The following is a 21,982-nucleotide window of genomic DNA, read 5'->3' on the forward strand; positions in this document are numbered from 1 at the left end:
CATAGAAATCATCATTTTTAGACAAAAAGAAACTTCACGATAAAAATCACTAAAAATTGATCAAATTACCAAAATACCCCTAACATCAAAACAACCCTAGAGCCTACGTTACGATTAGGAAAACTCATTCAAATACATAAAACAACAAATCGAAATCAAATAAATCATTTCGCTAATTTTCACAGAATTCGATAAAATTACGAAAATGCCCCTCATAAAGTTCACAATCATTTCACACAAAAAAAACTTCATAAATGATACAAACCAATATTTCCATTGAATTCCTTACGAAAAATTATTTCTATAACATCCTAGAACATCGAAAACCGACTTAAAACGCGAAAAGTCCTCTCTGGGGGTAAAACGATAATTTCACAATTTTCATAATTAAAAATTTTGAAATTAATAAATAAAATATTAAATAATTAAAGTGAAATATTAATGAAATTAATTTAAAATTTTGAACTAAAAAAATCGATCAATCGGGCTCTCAGGCAAAATTGTTGAGGGTTCGCAAGATATTTCTTTAAGGACCCCTACATTTGGGGGTTCGAAGAATTAAAGATATAATAGAGGGGGGTTCTCCAAAAAAAAAATTAAAGTCAATCAAGCAAGACTAAAGTCAAGGTATTAAAGTCAATCAAGTAAAACTAAAGTCAAAATTAAAGTCAATTAATTAAGACTAAAGTTAAAATCTTAAAGTCAATCAATTAAGACTAAAGTCAAGGTATTAAAGTCAATCAAATAAGACTAAAAGTCAAAATCCTAATAGAGTTCTAATTAAATAATAACTCTATTTAATAGAGTTCTAATTAAAATATAACTCTACCTAAAACAATTATAATTAAAATACAATTCTACCTAAAATAATTCTAACTAAAACACTCTAACTAAAAGAATTATAATCAAATGTTAATTCTATCTAAATCAACTCTTAAAAAAATCTATAAATAGAGGTCCTCATACCCTATTTTCGTATCAAATCAGAAACCCTAGGAAAAGTAGGTCAAGAAGCCTCCCCAACCTTCCCAAAATCCTAATTTTGAAGTCCTAACCCCTTACCTAACATCCATACCTCAACTTTAACTCAAAAAAACACCAGAAAACCCTTCCAAAACACCTTCAAATCCATAAGAAAAATCAGAAAATTTATAGATCTTAGAAGAAGATACATCAACTTGGAGATCAGAAATCAAATCCGGTGACGGGCGAATAGTAAGGAAATACATACGTAGATACTCTTCACTGATGCTGAGGGAATCGTTGTAATCGACAAGACAACTTTTTTTATATTATTTTTTTTTAGTATAATTATTTGTTATTTTTGGTCTATTTTGCAATGTAAACGATTTTTGGGAAGAAGTAGAGGCCAGCACTTGCCGGGTGGGGTTGGTGCCTAACATCTTCCAACCCCGTAACGTGATCCCCAGACCCGTATTTTCTTTCATAGATTAGTTGTCTTTATTTTTAGAGTCAATGATCGGTTCCTAGACCGTAATAACTAGGTGGCGACTCCCAAACCTCAAGGGTCAAAAGCGGATCCGCGCACGCCGTGGATCGAGGGCGCTTTCAGTGACGACTCCACTGGGGACCATTAAGGATCAGACTTGAAAAACCCCAAGTATGGGATGCATTGCTAGTAAGACCTTTTTATTTGATTTTTAGTTATTTGTTTATTTATTTATTTTATTTATTTATTTTTTTTATCATTCTTTTTGCCTTAATTATGAATCATTTATTTGAATTCTGAATACTTTGTTTTGGCACATCTTTGTTATGGTTCAATTTGGGGTCATTCAGGATGACCCTAAATAATGCAGGATATCAAAGGTTAACGACATGGGGAATGACCCATTTTTTATTTGAATTATTTTTGGGTCTGTATTATCTTTTATTAGTATCTTTTGGTTCAATTTTGGATCCTTTGTTTTGGCACTTTTGTTTTATGGTTCAATTAAGGATCACCTTTGATGATCACTAAATAATGAAATATTCAAATTGATATAAATTGAGGATGGACTGATGGTGGTTGGAATGTGAGTTATGGATTTTTATTTAAAAAAAATAAAATTTTGGATGAATTTTTTTTAGCACGTTACTAGGCATAGGCGGCGAGTTGTGAAAATAAATTATTTGTGAGTGATGTGGTAAGAAATAAAAAATGTGTCTTTTTTAATGTTGCTCACGATGAGGAGAGTATTTCAAGAAAAAAAAATCAGAATTTTTTTTTACACGTGGTGTGCCATTAGCAGAAAACAGCTTTTGCTGTTTTCTATCTTCTTTTCCACAAAGAATGACGGAAAACAACAAACAGAGAGAAAGGTCTCTCTCTCTCTCTCTCTTTTTTGTTGTGATTCTCTTTTTCTTCCTTTAGAAAAAATAAAAAATCATTATCGTAAAACAATGGCAACGGAGACGGAGAGATAAAGAATGAAGAGCAGTCTCGGTCTCTGTTTGGGATTTTTCTGTTTGATAAACCGATGTGGTAACAATTTCTCATCTATTTTGTTGGGTTCTTCTTCGGTTACCTCGTTAATGGAGTTTGCGAGGAATACATGTATAATCATGTCCAATTCAGCCATGATCATGTTCAAATCCATCAAAGTTCTGCCGGTAATGGTAATAGGATTCGTCCTTACCAGAGGACTTAGTTTGATTTTTGGTTATACAAAATCCAATTTATGAGTGCTATAAAATCGTGGAGATGAAAAAGCCAGAGATTGAACAACTTCGCTTTTGGTGCCGACATTGGATTTTAGTTGCAGCCTTGACAGCCTTCATAAAGGTTGGAGACGCTTTTATCTCATTGTACCAATGTACAGTGAAGCCAAGTTGGCCTTTTACATATATTTCTGGTATCCTAAAACAAAAGGAACAACATACGTTCATAGTTTCTTCTTTCGACCATATCTTGCAAAGCATGGACAGAAACTGATCAAAATTTGTTGGAACTAAGGTGGCTGGTGACATTGCTGTTCTCTATTGTTAAAGGGCTGCAAGCTATGGTTAGACCAGGGTTTTTGAGATGTTGTAGTACGTATCTGCTCAGCCAACATCAAGGCCTCTCCCATCCTCCTTAAACCCAATCTAACTCGATCACCAATGTTACATTGTTTGGTCTCATCATGAGGCACGAATTTGCTAGTTCTCATAACATGTTGATTGTAGAGCTTGTGATGAATCTCTTAATCTCATTAAGGAGAAGGCATACCAGGGCAGCCATCATTAAGAAGAAAAAATACTCTGTGTTGTTCGAGAATGGCTATGGCCACACCAATTTTTGCTAGCATTGGTTTTTGTTTTTGTTTTTTTTTTTTAAAGAAAAAAAGAAAGAAAAGGTTGTTGCCAGTTTTGTGTGTTTTAAAAAAAAAAACAAAAAAAATCAATTTATTTTAAGGGGGGTCAGGAAACTTCTTGAAGAAAATTTTAGAGAGTTGTTATTAACATGCCAATTTTTTACTTGTAACGCATCAATCTATGTGTAATCAATTATTTATTTTTAAAAGGATTCGTGTGTTGTAAGTAAGCAATAGGTGTGCAATAATATATCTCAATTATTGTCTATGGCTAAAGAGAAAATAAATTTTTTCTATTGTCACACCAATTTATACTTATAGCACATCACATCAGGATGTTTGCTATTTTTTTTTTGATTGCAAAGGAATTGGTGTGGCAATAAGATTTTTTTTTTGACTCTATTTTTTAGTTTTTTTTAATAGTTAAAAAAAAAAAAAGTTCATTGCTCCTTACAACCATCATTCTATCATCAATTCCATCATCAATTCAATATTCATTATAATCTCGATTTATTTTGGGTCACCCAAAGCGATCTTGATTGGACCATAAAGAAAAAAAAAAATCCTTTTGTTTGGATTCAAAAAATAAAATTTGTGCCTATTTCAATGTTGGATCCGATTGATGAATTTTTTGTGATATTTTGATTGATCGCCCATCTACTATGTCATGATCTCTACATATGTATATTTCAATATGGTTGCTTTGATTTCAATACAATGGTTTGTATTCTTTGATTAAATATCCATATGGTATGATTAGGCCCACGGGCCCATTTGTTTAAAAAAGCCCCGGACACACCCTATCCTGTTTTGCACACACCACATGCACGTTTAGTGTTTTGCATACTTACACGTCCCATATAGCCAACGTGGCACTAGTGCGTGGCCCGGTCTCTTCGGAGATGGGACGTCATTCATGAAAATCACAACTCCAGTCACGTACCTTAGGGTATATCAAACTGGGGCATCAATACCGTCTGATCAGGTGATTCTGAGAGGTATATTGATGCACCCAGGCTGGAGCAACCTGAACCTTTGACCTATTGTGAGCCACACAGTCACATGTCCCGATTGCCAACATAGTACTAGTACGTGGTCGATCCCCTCGTGGGATGCTAAACCATTTATGAAAGTTACAACTCTTGACTCGTACCCGTAGGTATATACAAGATAATCCAAGTATATCAATTGCACTTCTTGGTCAAAATCGGTGCTTAAACGAGATCCTGCCCCGCTGTACCCTACTGTACGAGGGGGATAAACTACATTTATTCCAGACGAGAGCTATTTAAGTGGGCCCTTGCTCAGCATCGTGCGCCACCTCTCAACTGGAGATCAAACTGGCTGTTTTTGACTTCAGAGAAGTGAGTTGAGGTTTTAGATTATCACTTATACGGTATATCAAACCAAGTCACCACGTATCGAGAGGTATATAGGTGTACTTGGGCAAGGATGGCCAGATAAAAATGCATTGCACGTAGTAAACTTAGAGTCTAGAAACCTTTCCTGTAGGTCACGACTCGAACTTATCGTGGGTGTTCCCGGGTTGCTCCATTTAATCTAACCAAAAGGTAAGTGGGCGGACCGATCCACACCGTTCAAACTGAAACCCGCAATATCGATCCGACCCAATCGGTGAAATGTACCGATTAATTTAAACCATTCAAACCAGTTGGCCCAATTAACAAATGGATTAAGCTAATCAATACTAAATCAATTGGACTAATTAGTTTCACTTTTAAAAATTCAGGCCACATTATATAAGAAGATTCGATCTTAGGATCAAATTAATTTATCTGATCAAAGGCCCAATCCCAATCAGGGGTAGACCCATTTCTAACCTTTCTCACCTTCTTGGTCACTATAGACTTATAGTGCATTTGGATTTAATATTTCCCACCGGAGGGTTAATTTATATCAAAATTTTAATCATGTGGTTAAGAGTTAAACCTTCAGAATCGATGGTTAATTTTAGGTGTCCCTAAACGTTCTAAACCCTCATCTTTGTCATTTTGGGTCCGTCAAAAGAGTAGTCTAGTCAAAGTACCAATGTCAAGTACAAGTAGTCCATCCACCCAGAAGGACTTTCTCGCTTTGTAGATAATTATCCCTGAGTTTTCTTTGAATTTCAATCCAGTTTTCGTCAATTTTTAAATCCAGTTAGTTACGTTAGTCTTTCTTCAACTTTCAAGTTTTAGTCGAGTTTGTCAGTCTATGTTTTTTAATTCCAATAGAATACAGAAGCTTTTGATTATCATGCGTTCAATAATGATGTGAACATAAAATTGGATATGAGAAATGCCTTAAAGTTCACTAATCAAGCTCGATAAATATTTGAATTAAATAGTACACTCAAAAAATGTAAATGGCTACTACATTTTTCTTAGAAGAACATGAGAGAATAATAAATTTACTAGAGAAATTTAACAACGTTCCTGCATGGTCTCGTGAGAATATATGGATAGATTGTACCAAAATAGATCAAATCCTAAATTTGAGGGTGAATTTCAAAATCAAAGATTATCAAGAATGATGTAGTTGAAACCATCAACAAAGGTGTTAAGATCTGCAAGAAGGGATTCATCATGTTTTTCACTTAAGAAAGAAGAGTTCTCATTCACGAAAGAATATAAGATTTTTTTTTGAAGTTTGGAAAGGGTTGAACGAGTCAACGTCAAATACAAAGAAGTCAATCACACTCAACTTTGTAAAAGAAGACTGAAGATTTCTCTTTATCAGAAAAAGACTGAAGATTATTTCTTCTCAGAAGAAGATGAAGATTACTCATTCTCAAAAGAAGACCTTACTCGATAGAGTAATCAAGACATCGAGTTCCTAAAACCTTGACTAAATCGAGTAGTATTTCATAAAAAGAGGCCTTCTTTGGTCGAACCACTTTCCTGTCTTACCAAGAAAAAGATAACATTCTTTAACCCCTGGCAGTTTTAAAAAAAAAATCAATAGTCTCTTCTTTCTAAACCACGTCGACTAACCTTGGGAGGGAATCTTAGTATGAACTATGTTTTGACCTGATCCCAAAAGAAAAAAAATATTTGGGGTACGTAGGCAACCTAAGAAGTTACTTCAAGCTCGGTCACAAAAAAAATGTATTCTCTTAAGGAAAATGTCATCCAAAAGAAAAATCCCCTATTAAAAGGTTTCAAAAGAACAGAATGCCAAATTATGGGCATTAGAAAAAAAAGAAAATAATGCCAAACAAGGGGCATTAGAAAAAAAGAGTCAAAAGAATTTACAGAAAATAATGAAAAAAAAAAGAGAATATTAGACTAGGGGCATTTTGGGAAGTCGAGCCTTTTACCCTTTTTTTCTAAATCATATCCTAAGCCCACCTATTAAGTCCTCCTGAATGCTAATTGACTCGGTTAAGGTGTAGGGAACTAAGAAGTTGTCGAGTTAAATATTCAAGATCATCCAGAAAAAAAGAAGCCCGCTAAGTCGAAAATCCGAAAATACGACTTAGGCAAAAGTTATGGTATAACTATAAAAAAAGAAAGCCTGCTAGGTTGAAAACTTGAAAAAGGCAACCTAAGCAAAAATCAAGGCATCATCAGAAAAAGAAAAACAAAGTCCGCTAGATTGAAAACCTGAAGAGGCGATCTAGGCAAAAATTAGGGCATCATCAATAGGAGGAAAGGTCTCATCAAGAAGAAAAATTCAGAAGGAAGCTTGTGCAGAAACTAGAAAATGCAGGACCATTCAAGCTATAATATTCGTTTTTTATCCAAGAGCTCACATCCAACGAAGACAATGTTGAAGTCAAAAAAATCAGAAGTCATCTTGAACATTGTAGGATCTTCAAAAGTATGTTACTTGTTCAAGTGTTCGCTAATGGAAGATGTAGAATCATCAACCACTTTGAAAAGAAAGATCTTCTATTATAATATTTATCAAAAAATTTTAAGTCCAGCTCAAGCATTTCTCAAAAATAATAATCAATTCTTTATTGCACATATGATAATCTTAAGAGTGTTAAATTTAAGAGAATGTCAGTTCTTCTATCTGTCATACATCAGAGTCCATATTTTTCAAGCGTAATCCATTCCATTAGTCTCGTAGTCAAGTCCCAATTAAAGCAAACCTTGAAACTAGGGGCATTTTTGAAGGTCATTTAATTTCAAAGTTTTTGTTCTTAATCACATGATGAAAAGAAAAATCTTATTAAAAAGTCCGATGAAGTCCAATGACAATTATGAACCCAGATGCATGATAAGCTAATAAAGGCCCGATCTTTCAAGCTCGATTAATAGGATTGTTTAAGTTTCTATAAATCTAAACCCAAGAAACGTGGCTTAGTAAGTTCGAGTCCGAGAAATGAGACTCCAACTTTTTGAATCATAGAATGAGTGGACTTTTTAAAGTGCCTATAAACCTAAGTTCAAGTTCGAGAAACGAGACTCCAACTTTTTGAATCATAGAATGAGTAGGCTTTTTGAAGTGCATACAAACCTAAGTGCGAGTCCAAGAAACGAGACTCCAACTTTTTTAATCATAGAATGAATAGGTTTTTTGAAGTGCCTACAAACCTAAGTGCGAGTCCGAGAAACGAGACTCCAAATTTTTTAATCATAGAATGAATAGGTTTTTTGAAGTGCCTACAAACCTAAGTGCGAGTCCGAGAAACGAGACTTCAAATTTTTGAATCATAGAATGAATGGACTTTTTGAAGTGCCTACAAACCTAAGTTCGAGTCCGAAAAACGAGACTCCAACTTTTTTAATCATAGAATAAATAGGCTTTTTGAAGTTCCTACAAACCTAAGTTCGAGTCCGAGAAACGAGACTCCAACTTTTTGAATCATAGAATGAGTGGACTTTTTGAAGTGCCTATAAACCTAAGTTCGAGTCTGAGAAACGAGATTCCAACCTTTTGAATCATAGAATGTATAGGCTTTTTGAAGTGCCTATTAACCTAAGTTCGAGTCCGAGAAACGAGACTCCAACTTGTTGAATCATAGAATGAGTAGGCTTTTTGAAGTGCCTATAAACCTAAGTTTGAGTTCGAGAAATGAGACTCCAACTTTTTGAATCATAGAATGAGTAGGTTTTTTGAAGTGCCTACAAACCTAAGTGCGAATCCGAGAAACGAGACTCCAACTTTTTGAATCATAGAATGAGTAGGTTTTCTGAAGTGCCTACAAACCTAGGTTCGAGTCTGAGAAGCGAGACTCCAACTTTTTGAATCATAAAATGAATAGGTTTTTTGAAGTACCTATAAACCTTAGTTCGAGTCTGAGAAACGAGACTCCAATTTCAATATGATTGTTTAAGTTCCTGTAAATCTTAGCCAGAGTCCGAGAAACGAGACTCTAACTTTTTTGAATCATAGAATGAATTAACAGGATTGTTTTAGTTCTTTAGCCTGAGAAGCGTGACTACAATAGGTTCGAGTCCGATGAACGAGACTCAAATTTTTTCGAACTCTAAAAAAGAATTTCAAATAAGATTTAACGAAGTTCCTACAATGTTATGACTCCGTTACCACATTGTTAAACCTTGCCATGATTGTTTTCGTTGCATAAGTGCATCTCAATTTTGAATAATTATTGTCAGTGAGAGAAGATCTCTAGGACCTGACACATTTTTACTCAGTAAGCATCACACCATTGCACACACGTGCACTTTTGCATTAGTCAGGGAGAATTTTCTAAAATTCGAGGATCTAACATCGTCAGTGAGAGTTCAAACTCAAGGACCTGACAACCTTTTAGTTCGAGGAGAATTTTACCCTCAAGGATCCGAACGCCTCGACGAATTACTAAATCAAGTTGCAAAATGAGCTCTTATTAGCTTTGGCATTCAGATATCGCACTATCTACCAAAATAGATTTTACTATCTAGTTTGCTTCAACCCTCTGCTAAAGAGGGACATCTGTAGACACCCCATTTTTGCACTCGCCTGATTAATTAATCAACTCGTCAACCCGATCGCAATGATTCCCAATGATGGATGATTATTCCAATGCTTTATTTTGTTACCAAATATGTTTCAGAAATCCGGATGAGGTATCTCAAACTGACAAAACTGTAGAAACCACGCTACGCTAGGAAAACACGACTCCAGAAACATAGAAATCATCATTTTTAGACAAAAAGAAACTTCACGATAAAAATCACTAAAAATTAACCAAATTACCAAAATACCCCTAACATCAAAACAACCCTAGAGCCTACGTTACGATTAGGAAAACTCATTCAAACACATAAAATAATAAATTGAAATCAAATAAATCATTTCGCCAATTTTCATAGAATTTGACAAAATTACGAAAATGCCCCTCATAAAGTTCACAATCATTTCACACAAAAAAATTTCATAAATGATACAAACCAATATTTCCATTGAATTCCTTACGAAAAATTATTTCTAAAACATCCTAGAACATCGAAAACTGACTTAAAACGCGAAAAGTCCTCTCTGGGGGTAAAACGGTAATTTCATAATTTTTTTAATTAAAAATTTTAAAATTAATAAATAAAATATTAAATAATTAAAGTGAAAAATTAATGAAATTAATTTAAAATTTTGAACTAAAAAAATCGATCAATCGGGCTCTCAGGCAAAATTGTTGAGGGTTCGCAAGATATTTCTTTAAGGATCTCTCCATTTGGGGGTCCGAAGAATTAAAGATATAATAGAGGGAGGTTCTCAAAAAAAATTAAAGTCAACCAAGCAAGACTAAAGTCAAGGTATTAAAGTCAATCAAGTAAGACTAAAGTCAAAATTAAAGTCAATTAATTAAGACTAAAGTCAAAATCTTAAAGTCAATCAATTAAGACTAAAGTCAAGGTATTAAAGTCAATCAAATAAGACCAAAAGTCAAAATCCTAATAGAGTTCTAATTAAATAATAATTCTATTTAATAGAGTTCTAACTAAAATATAACTCGACCTAAAATAATTTTAATTAAAATACAATTTTACCTAAAACAATTCTAACTAAAACACTCTAACTAAAAGAATTATAATCAAATACTAATTCTATCTAAATCAACTCTTAAAAAAATATATAAATAGAGGTCCTCATACTCTATTTTCATATCAAATCAGAAACCCTAGGAAAAGTAGGTCAAGAAGCCTTCCCAACTTTTCCAAAACCCTAATTTTGAAGCCCTAACCCCTTACCTAACATCCATACCTCAATTTTAGCTCAAAAAACACCAGAAAACCCTTCCAAAATACCTTCAAATCCATAAGAAAAATCAGAAAAATAATAGATCTTAGAAGAAGATACATCAACTTGGAGATCTGAAATCAAATCCGGTGATGGGTGAATAGCAAGGAAATACATACGTAGATACTCTTCGCTGGTGCTGAGGGAATCGTTGTAATCGGCAAAGTAACTTTCTTTTATATATTTTTTTTAGTATAATTATTTATTATTTTTGGTCTATTTTGCAATGTAACCGATTTTTAGTGCCTAACATCTTCCAACCCCGTAACGTGATCCCCGGACCCGTATTTTCTTTCGTAGATTAGTTGTTTTTATTTTTAGAGTCAATGATCGGTTCCTAGACCGTAATAACTAGGTGGCGACTCCCAAACCTCAAGGGTCAAAAGCCGATCCGCGCACCCCGCGGATCGAGGGCACTTTCACAATTAAGTTTGGGAATCATATTTATAACTGCTGTGATAATGTGGGTTAAATTATAGATTATAAGTCCTTAATTGTAGACACCCCATTTTTGCACCCGCCTGATTAATCAACTCGTCAACCCGATCGCAATGATTCCCAATGATGGATGTGTATTCCATTGCTTTATTTTGTTACCAGATATGTTTCAGAAATCCGGATGAGGTATCTCAAACTGACAAAACCTTAGAAACCACGCTACGCTAGGAAAATACAACCATAGAAACATAGAAATCATCATCTTGCGGACCAAAAAGAAGTTTCACGATAAAAATCACTAAAACTGATCAAATTACTAAAATACCCCTAACCTCAAAACCACCTTAGAGCCTACGTTACGCTTAGGAAAACTCTCTCAAATACATAAAATAACAAATTGAAACCAAATAAATCATTTCACAAATTTTAACAGAATTTGACAAAATTACGAAAATGCCCCTCATAAAGTTCACGACCATTTCACACAAAAAATTTCATAAATAACACAAACCAATATTTCCATTGAATTCCTTACGAAAAATCGATTCTAAAATATCCTAGAACATTAAAAACTGACTTAAAACGTGAAAAGTCCTCTCCGGGGGCAAAACGATAATTTCACAATTTTCATGATAAAAAATTCCGAAATTAATAAATAAAATATTAAATAATTAAATTAAAACATTAATAAAATTAATTTAAAATTTTGAATTAAAAAAATCGATCAATCGGACTCTCAGGCAAAATTGTTGAGGGTTCGTGAGATATTTCTTTAAGGACCCCTCAATTTGGGGGTCCAAAGAATTAAAGATATTTTAGAGGGGGGTTCTCCAAAAATTAAAAGTAAATCAAGCAAGACTAAAGTCAAGGTATTAAAGTCAATCAAGTGAGACTAAAGTCAAAATTAAAGTCAATTAAGCAAGACTGAAGTCAAGATATTAAAAGTCAAACAATTAAGACTAAAGTCAAAACATTAAAAGTCAATCAAATAAGACCAAAAGTCATAATAGAAATCTAATTAAATAATAACTCTATCTAATAGAGTTCTAACTTAAAAACAATTCTACCTAAAACAATTCTAATTAAAACACAATTCTACCTAAAACAATTTTAACTAAAACACAACTCTAATTAAAAGATCTCTAATTAAACACTAACTCTATCCAAATCAACCCTAAAAAACATCTATAAATAGAGGTGCTCACACCCTATTTTCGTATCAAATAATAAACCCTAAGATAAGTAGGTCTAGAAGCTCCCCTAGCCCCCCATAAACCCTAGTTTTGGAGCCCCAACTCCTTACCTAACATCCCTCCTTCAATTTTAGTCTAGAAAACACCCAAAAGCCTTCTAAAAACACCCCCAAATCCGCAACAAACTTGAAGAGTTCAGATTAAAAAACAAGGAGATACCTTGCCTCGGAGATCCGAAGTCAAATCCGGAAACAGAACGAAGCAAGGGAGCACGGTACAAGGAGCTCTTTTTGTCAGATCTGAGGGAACCAAGTCTTTGCCATCGGAAAGGTAAACCTTTTATTTTTATTTATTTTTTTATCTAGGTTTTAGCAATGTAATTTACTTGGGAATTTAGTAGAGACCGGCTTTGGCCGGGCGGGGTTGGTGCCTAACACCTTCCAACCCCGTAACTTGATCCCCGAATTCAGTTTTTTTGGTTTTAGATTAGCTTTTATCCGTTTAGAGTCATTGATCGGTTCCTAGACCGAAATAACTAGGTGGCGACTCCCAAACCTCAAGGGTCAAAAGCGGATCCGCGCACCCCGCGGATCGAGGGCGCTTTCATTAATAAGTGAAGGAAATTCTTAATTCTCATCTTCACGTCAGTGGAGAGGATAAGATCATCTGGATGACCACTGAATCTAGGCACTCTACTTCTCGAAGTGCTTTGGACTTGATTCAGCAAAGTTGTACTATGTGTCAGAAGTTTCTGCTTTCATTGTATTCCAATAGTAGAGTACAAAGGTATAAGTAGATACACGGGAAGCTATTCTAAGAAATACATGATCTAAAGTTATAATTATGGTTGACCCTTTAAGTAAGGGATTTTACAAAGAAATATTTTCTCTTGAATTTGTTCTTCATGTTCCTAACCTATCTCATGACCTTTTGTTTGTGAGTACCATTATCAAATCTTTAAATTGCCTGTAACTTTATTTTCTTACTTATTGTATTTTTTAGGACCTGACTTTGAGGAGGATTTTTGACAAGGGGTATGAAAGGAATGGACTATACCTATTTGGATCTCACCCTATTGATATTCCGATTTTCATATTTCTATTCTCTGAGAGTTATACTTTTTCTTCTCAGGCTTTTGATTTATGGCATGCTCGCTTAGGATATGCTAATTTTCAACACTTATGTCATTTATTTCCTACTTTAAAAACTTCTTGGAGTGACCACAAGTTTTAATACTCTGTGTGTGAGCTTTTTACATACACATCTACTTCTTTTATTCCTCGCATGCATTGGTTTAATGAAATATTTGATTTAGTTCCTTCTGATGTGTGGAGGCTTTCCATTGTTACTTTTTTTAATGGTTATAGATATTATATTACATTTATTGACGACTATTCTCGTTGTACTTGGATTTATTTGATGCATTCACGTTCTGAGGTGCTTCTTATTTTTGTTAATTTTCTTAAAATGATTTAGACTCAATAAAAATCATTGTTAAATCTCTTAGGTTTGATAAAGGGGGGGGGGGGGATAGAGGGGCTATATATTTCTATGGGATTCGATCCCATTTATGAACATGGTATGCTTCATCAATTGACTTATCCCTACATTCCTGAATATAATGGGGTGACAGAACGTAAGAATCACCACCTCATAAGCATTGTTCGTCGTCTTCTTCGAGGGATATATGTTCCCAAATTATACTGGAATATGATAGTTCTCATTGCAATTTTTCTTCTTAACCGTGTTCCAAGTAGCACCTTAGTAGGGACAAGTGCCTTTTCATGTTTTTCTATTTGATAACATTCTCTTTTCCATTACTCTTAGAGTTTGTGGATACATTTGTTTTGATCAGGACATGACCCTTCATCACACAAAATTAGATAACAAAACCATTTGGTATGTTTTCTTGGATTATTCGTCTATGTCAAAGGGGTATCACTATTATGATCCCATTTCTCATCGTGTAATTCATTATTTTGATGTCACCTTTTTTGAAAATATTCCCTACTTTCGTGCTACATCTTCTTTGTAGGATTCCTTTCCTATAGTGCTACCATCTTTGATTTTCTCTCTATCTTCATCTTTGCAGTTGCTCAAGGTTTACTTTCGTTGCCCTCGCCCCTCTCTAACCTTGCCAACCTCCTCCTTTGATTCAAGTATACCCTTTTCTACTCTTCCTCTTATTCTTTATATTTTTGACTCTCACTTGCCTATTGCGCTTCGTAGTGGTAAATGGTAGCGTGTTACTGATCATCCTATTGCCCAATTTATTTTCTATCAGGGATTCTCCCTTAATATCAAGCCTACCTTGTCGCCACTGATTTTATTCGAGATTCCTCGATTTGTATCAAAGGCGTTGTGAAATCCTAACTAAAATGGAGTCATGATTGTTGAGATGGATGCTTTGTAGAAAAATCATACCTGGGCGCTTGTTCCCCTACCCTTTGGGAAGCAGACTTTTGGTTGCAAATAGGTTTTCACTATTAAATATCTCGCGGATGGCACTATTTATCGGTACAAGGCACATCTTATTGCTAAGGGCTTTACGTAGACTCCAGGGAAAGATTTTAAGTGCTATATTTGCTCCTGTAGAAAAACGCTCCACTGTTCGCCTTCTTATCTCTTTAGTTGCATGTCATTCGTGTCGTCTTTACCAACTCAATATGAAGAATGCCTTTCTAAATGGTGATTTGACTGAGGTTATTTACATGGACCCCTCTCCTGGATTTCATTTTCATGGGGAGTATTCGGGGAAGGTTTATCATCTCCTCAAATCTCTGTATAATCTGAAGTAGTTCTCACTAGTCTGGTTTTAGGGTTTCTTTGAGGTTATTTTATCTATGGAGTTTTTCAGATATCACTCAGATAATATTTGCTTTGTTTGTCGAGGAGTTGATGGTTGTTGCACTATTTTTGTTTGTTTATGTTGATGATATTATTGTGACTAGAGATCGTGCACAGTAAATTGACAAAGTAAAGATGTTATTGGATCGTGCTTTTGAGGTTAAGGACTTGAGTCCCCTTAAGTACTTCTTGGGGGATAAAAGTGACTAGCTCTCACCGTGGTATCTTGCTATCTCAGCGCAAATACACAATGAATTTTTTTTAGGACACTGGGATGCTTGGTTGTCATCTTGTTTTCTCTCCTTTGAATTAGAATCATCGTCTTCATATTGAATCCGATGATCTTTTATCTAATATTTGTTCTTATCAAAGACTCGTAGGCCGTCTGATTTATCTGACTAACATTAAATCAGATTTGACCTTTGTGGTTAGTGTAATCAGTCAATTCATGCATACTCTACGCTACATGTGTCTCGTCCTAGTATTGGGCTTTTCTACTCGTCTACTGCTCAACCACAGTTGTTTTGTTTCACTGATGTTGATTATGCTGGTTCTCTTACAAATAGGAGATTTACCCTAGTTTTTGTACTTTCCATGATAGTAACTTGATCTCATGGCAAATTAAAAAATAGAGTGTAGTTTCTCATTCTTCTGCTAAAGTTGAGTATCGGGCTATGGCCCTTGGCACTTGTGAGCTTATTTAGCTTAGATCTTTACTGTCGGAATTGGGATTTCCTTTCTTTGATTCTTTCACTTTATTTTGTAATAACAAGCCTGCCATCATGCTTGTCTCTGGCTCAGTTCTCTATGAAAGGACCAAACATATAGAGGTTGATATTCATTTTCTCAGGTAGAAAGTTCGATCTGATGCTCTTCAAACAGTCTTTGTGACTTCTTCAGATCAACTTGCCGATATGCTTACGAAGTCTGTTGGTCCTTTTGTGACTAATTCTCATCTTGTTTGAGGGGGAATATTGGAAATAATATTTATGTTTAATATTTTAATTTATTTTTACTTTCTATTATTTCTATGGAAGGGTGTTTATGTCCATTCACTATTTGATTAATATATATATATATTTGTCAAGCTCTCATTATGAGACTTGACAATTACTTTTCCATAATTCTTCTCTAAGTATATTAGTATTGCCCATACAAGCACGCACATACAATTGTTCATTTTCTTCTTGGTTAGATATATTAGTAATTTATTCATACATATTTAAAAATAATAATAAATCTTATAATGCATGACAATACTAATAGTTTGATTGTTAAGGAAGTGTTTTACATATTATGATGTGTGTACTTGATGTGTCACTTTTATTCGCATTTCCGTATAGTATAGAGTTGTTTTCAAATTTCAGGCTGTCAATTCTTCCGTGTCCATATAGTGGAACATTGTTGACCTTTTTTTTTTCTTTCCACATGACGTATGTTTGTTTATTGTATTGAATGATTTATAAGTGTGTGGTTATGTTTCAATAAAAAAAATTCTCAATATTTCCATCGGTTCCACTACTTTTGCATCATTTCAATGAAAACTGCATAAATTTCCTTATTATTCGAAATATTTCCATCTCCAAGATGAAAAAAATATATACCCAAATAAAAATTTAATACATTGTCTGATAGCATTATAAACCATGGTATGGAGTATGTTGGCAAGATCAATAAACCTAGTCACCTGATCAAAATATTTGTTTACAATAGAAAGGGTAGCCTTTCCCACTTAAGGAATTGAATGTTGGAGATGGGAGAAAAAATCGTTCATCTAGCTGCCAAGATTTTTTAGTGTAATATGTGTCCTTTTAAATATTTTTATTTAACACTCAGGGCATTCGTTATCAATTGCTTCAGGTACTAAATCAATTATGTGATGTCATTGTTGAGCCACTTAGAGATCGCATTGTGACAGGCCTCCTTCAATCATCACTGGTTTGTGTTGTTACCCTACATGTTGTAAGATTCACAGTTAGAATTTTCAATTTGATGCCAGTTTGTATGCTTTGCCAGGAGGGTTTACTTAGGGTGATATTAGATGGAGGTCCATCCCGTCACTTCGTCCCAAACGATGCTAAATTATTAGAGGAAGATCTAGAAATCTTGAAGGTGCGTTCACAGTTCTGTAGTGTACTATTGAGGATATTTCTGCCAAACTTTAGAGAACTAAATTCATTGCTTCTCATTATTCTCATTGTGTATGCAAATTTATGAAAAATGATAACAAAAGTCTTCACATTGTTCTGTTTGTGCTACAGGAATTCTTCATATCCGGTGGAGATGGGCTTCCCCAAGGGTTTGTTGAAAACCAAGTGTCGCGTGTCAGGCATATAATAAAGTTGCATGGATGTGAGGTTAGTCCTTGCACTGCCCTTTTCTTCTTAGATAGTTGAACATAACTGAAACCCATCTGACAGGCTTGTCTTAGAGGAAGTTTTAGTGATGTGGTGCCACCCCATCGATGGACTGAAAATTGCCTTGCCTTGATTCTAGTGTTGAACATCAAGAAGTATGTTTAATTTCAACACTAGCCAATTATATATGAGAATTTCTCAACACATTTGATCAGGCCTTTCAGTCATCCGAACTAAGGTTTAAAACCTCATCTCATTAGTTAGGAGATAAACCAGGACTGTTCAGTGAAAAAACCAAGGTCTTCTCAATTTTTGGTAAGCAATTTTTTTATTATTAGAAAGCAGTTGTGATGACCAGCTAAAGATTCAAAAATAGTAGAACCGACTCAAGACACACTATGCTGACGCTAAACCGCAGACCCGATCCCATCTAAACAAAATATCTTCGAAAATGAAATACTTAAAATTGACATAATCAAGTCTTGCATTGACTCAAGCTTCCCTTCAAAGGATCTTTTATTACGCTCCTTCCATAACACGTACATACTGGAAAGGGAGTTGTGCTGCTGACCAATCTCTTGGAGTCCTTGAAGGAGACACCCACCCAGCCCAGGACATAAACAAGGATTGCACTGACTGGGGCAGACAACACACAATACTGAACAAATTGAGAAACTACTCCCAAGACCTAATGCACATTGGAACAGTGAATAAGAGTGTGATCGGCCAACTCCTCATTGACCATACACGAGGCAAATATTTGGCCCCCGAAAAATTTCTTAATAATTTGGTCCATCGTAAGAATTTTCCTTAACACTAAACACCATAAAAGGAATGCCACTTTTGACGATACCCTCAGGCCCCAAATGGACACCGCCACAAACGGATATACACAATTGCACAAAAAAATATAGAATGACTTGATTGATAGCACACCATCTTGACTTCCAACTGAAGATCTTTCATCCTCCACACCCATCCTTAACGAAACATTGCCAATATGTGTCATCAACAATGCAACCACCTCCACTTCCTAGACATTGAAACCTCTTCTAAACCCGAAGTCCCAATGAGGAATGATACAATCAGCATACCTTTTTTTTTGCAATATTGCAAACAATTCGGAAAAGCTGATCATCAAAGAATCCCCACACCAAATGTTCTCCCAAAACTGAACATGACTTCTGCCCCCAACTCTGCACCAAAATTTTCTACGAAGAGCAGGTAAGAGTTTAAGAATCCCCTTCCACAACCTATGCCCATGAGATTATCAAGATTGCCTACTTTCCCAACCATAGCCAGGAATAAGTCGGCAAGAGAAAAATCGGGAAACATAAAAAAAAAGTAGGGGAAAAATCGAGCTAGGTTAGGGCTATGTAGTTGTTCCTACTAACTGGTGTTTCCATATTATATCATCAAGTTCCATATCAAACTAGAATGATAAATCTAGTATTCACATGTTGATATTATTTATGCATCCATGACAAGTAACCACAAATTCCCAACATATTCAAGATATTAAAAAGACCACAGTCATGAGTCTGAATTAGGATTCAATAACAAATCAGAACATCAGATCAATGTCATTCTCATTTGTATCCTCATTATTTTACACATTATTCGTGATTTAATGATGAAGTTTGTAAAAGTCGCCTATCATTAGAAAGGTCATGATTAAATCAGTGATGGAAAAAGTCAAGATTTAATCTCAACTTTTTCAATAAGTCAGAGACTTTGGTGACTATGCTTCCAACCTCTTATCTTCCACTCTGAATTATGCCTCAATAACCATCCTTCAAATGCTATTCTCCTCTGCACCAAACCTCCAAAGCCACTTATCTAGAAGAGCGGGATTCATTAAACCCAACCTTCTAATCCCAAGCACCGTTGCTTCTTTGGCAAGCAAACCATCCCAACTTCTAAGCTGTCACCTTCTTTTGGATGGTCGTTGAAAATGTCCGGTACTTCACGAATTACCATTATCCCAAAAATGTGATCTATTGTTGCACTTCCTTATTGGTTCATCAGTGGCCAAGCTGATCAGTTATTGCATACTCTAATTAGCAATTGTAATTACTAATAACAACCATAGCTAACTATGTGAAGGAAACAATTTATAAAGAAAAAATTGCGGAAAACTTCCATTTCCTGTTATGATTGACTATTTCAGTTGGTGATTTAAAATGAGTGGAGCTTTTTTGGCCCATTATTTTTGTTCCTTTTAAATATACAACAGGTCATAGATCTAGAACTTGACGAATCATTTTAAAACTCCGACAAGTCGACTTGACTTCATAGAATTTTGAGGTGAATCTATCATCTGTGTACAGACTCATGAACTTGGAAATTGACCTAGTCAGATAACTTGACCATGTTGTGTTCTATTTAATGTTCTTTTTTTGAATACTGCAAAGAAATGTGATTGATATTTTAAATTGATAGAAGTGTTATAATATTAAGAACTTTATTGGATTTCCTTATTCAACTCGCTAGTCATCAAGTTGACTCAACTTTATGGACATTCGAGTCAAGTTTTCAAGCTTGGAAAAATTGCAACGCTTTTTTTAAATAGCTAATATGACAATCAATCAAGATGTGGTATTAGGGCTAATAAAATGGCTAGCCTATATTTGCACCCACCATTTCTGCTCTCTGCTCCTACTTACCTCTATGCTTTCCACCCCAAATGTGTTTGAAGTGGGCGCAGTGAGCACGAATGGTGGGTGCAAATATCCTTGCCCCTAATAATAGGTCCAAACAATATCCCCACCAGAAATCAAAAAATGGCTCCTTGGTTTATATAAGTTATTATTCTTCACCATCTTTTTCTGGTTAGAGTTGTAGATGATGATGATGACGGCGAAATAGGATTTCTGTGGTTGACTCCAATATTTTTTATTGTTATTTTAATTTAAATATATTTTTTTACTTTTTCCCAGACTCGAGTGTTAATTGATGACCTGAAATTTGCAAGTGGTTTAGAAGTGCAAGGTAGCAGAAGCAAACTGGGCGCCGACACTCAAACTCTATTGAGAATTTTATGCCACCGAAGTGATTCAGAAGCCTCTCAGTTTCTCAAGAAACAATATAAAATGCCCAGATCCACTGCATAGCCTCATCGAGAAAAAAATGTGTTTGTTGCAAAATGTCTGAATTATTTGAAAGTTATTTGTAACAGTTTAAAAATTGATTCATTTTTTTTCTGTAATCTATATTATTCAAAGCCTCTTAATTATTTGTCTTTGTCCATCTTGTAGCTGTAGATTGTTATTATAATTATTTGTTATGTGCCTACTTAGATTAGATCACAAAAAAAAAAAAAAAAAGGAAAAAATCGAGAAAGGTCTCATTCAATAGAGATCACATGTGTTCTTTTTTATGCTTCTGATCTTTAGCCTGTACAGTTGAACACATGTAATCAGTTGTTCCAAAATTAGTATATTTCATGCAATTATGTCAATTTTAGTATGAATGAATCATGTAAGGCATTGACATAGATGGAATACATGATTATTCGCGAATTATGGTACAATTAAGTTAGGGAATCTTATAAGTGCCGTGATAATGTGGGTTAAATTATAGATTATAAGGCCCTGATCAGTGAAGGAAATTCTTAATTCTCATCTTCACGTCAGTGGAGAGGATAAGATAATCTGGATGATCACCGAATCTAGGCACTTTACTTCTGGAAGTGCTTGGGACTTGATTTGGCATAGAAGTACTATGCAAAGATGTTGAGAGTATTTGGAAAGCTCCTCTACCCACCAAGTTTAAACCTTTTGTAGAAAATGGGGTATTTATTTTGCCACCAGTTGTGCTCTATTGACAGGGTAAAGAGGCCCTCTCTCACTTTTTTTTTTGGTTGTAAGTTTGCTCAATCCCTTTGGCTGACCTTTGGTACATTACCATTGGAAGTTCCTTTCCAAACTCGACCATCTCATCAAATGCTATGATGGTATTATTCTCCATCTGTCGTCCCAATTAGCAACTGTGTAGTTTTTTGGTGCCTTGGACATTGGTTTGGGATTTGTAGTTGGAAGAAACTGTCTTATATTCAATGGTGGCGATTGAGGCCTCTTTTCAATCGGTGGTTCAGTCTATTCTCAAATGCTTTGTTGAACTTCTATGTGTGCATAACTTTAAGCATTCTTCTAGTGCTACTGAGAAGGATATTCTTCATTCTTTGCAAATTCCAGTTCACCACACTCGGATAAGAAAGTTGATTCAAATCAAATGAATGCCTCCTTCAATCAATTGGATTAAACTTAATATAGCTCTCTAGGCAACCCAGGTAGTGCATATGGGGGGGAGGGATATCTTGAGAGGAACAGTGGATCCTTCATTCAAGCTGGGTGTTGGTGGTTCGGAGTGGGCTCAAATAATTGGGCAGAATTTCGAATGCGCAGTGCTTGATACTTTGAATTTAAAAGATACAAGACTGCTAATTGAAACATATTCTATGCTATTGGTAAATGCTTTACGTGGAGGAATGATTCCTTGGCGTTTGGAAACGGGACTTCATCGAATAAAAACTTTTCTTTCTCTAATTACTTGGGAAGTGCAACATGCTTGGTGAGAGATGAATTTTACTATCAATGTGCTTGCAAATTTTTCCCTTTAATCTTCAGTCCTTTGGGTTTAACAATGTTAATAGCTTGCC

At 34.9% G+C, this 21,982-nt stretch overlaps 1 long non-coding RNA gene and 1 pseudogene across 1 annotated transcript; both read left to right on the forward strand.

Moving 5' to 3' along the window:
• Positions 1–2,430: 2,430 nt before the first annotated feature.
• Positions 2,431–6,751, forward strand: LOC147381200 (putative HVA22-like protein g pseudogene; annotated as a pseudogene).
• Positions 6,752–16,747: 9,996 nt separating this feature from the next.
• Positions 16,748–20,571, forward strand: LOC147381201 (uncharacterized). The gene is made up of 4 exons (XR_015174726.1): positions 16,748–16,903; positions 16,982–17,077; positions 17,227–17,322; positions 20,262–20,571. It is a non-coding gene; the product is annotated as an uncharacterized LOC147381201 (long non-coding RNA).
• The last annotated feature ends 1,411 nt before the right edge of the window (positions 20,572–21,982 follow it).

Source organism: Akebia trifoliata, unplaced genomic scaffold, assembly GCF_017979445.1.
Source record: "Akebia trifoliata isolate Shusen 1 unplaced genomic scaffold, ASM1797944v1 Contig00643, whole genome shotgun sequence".
Lineage (NCBI taxonomy): Eukaryota > Viridiplantae > Streptophyta > Magnoliopsida > Ranunculales > Lardizabalaceae > Akebia > Akebia trifoliata.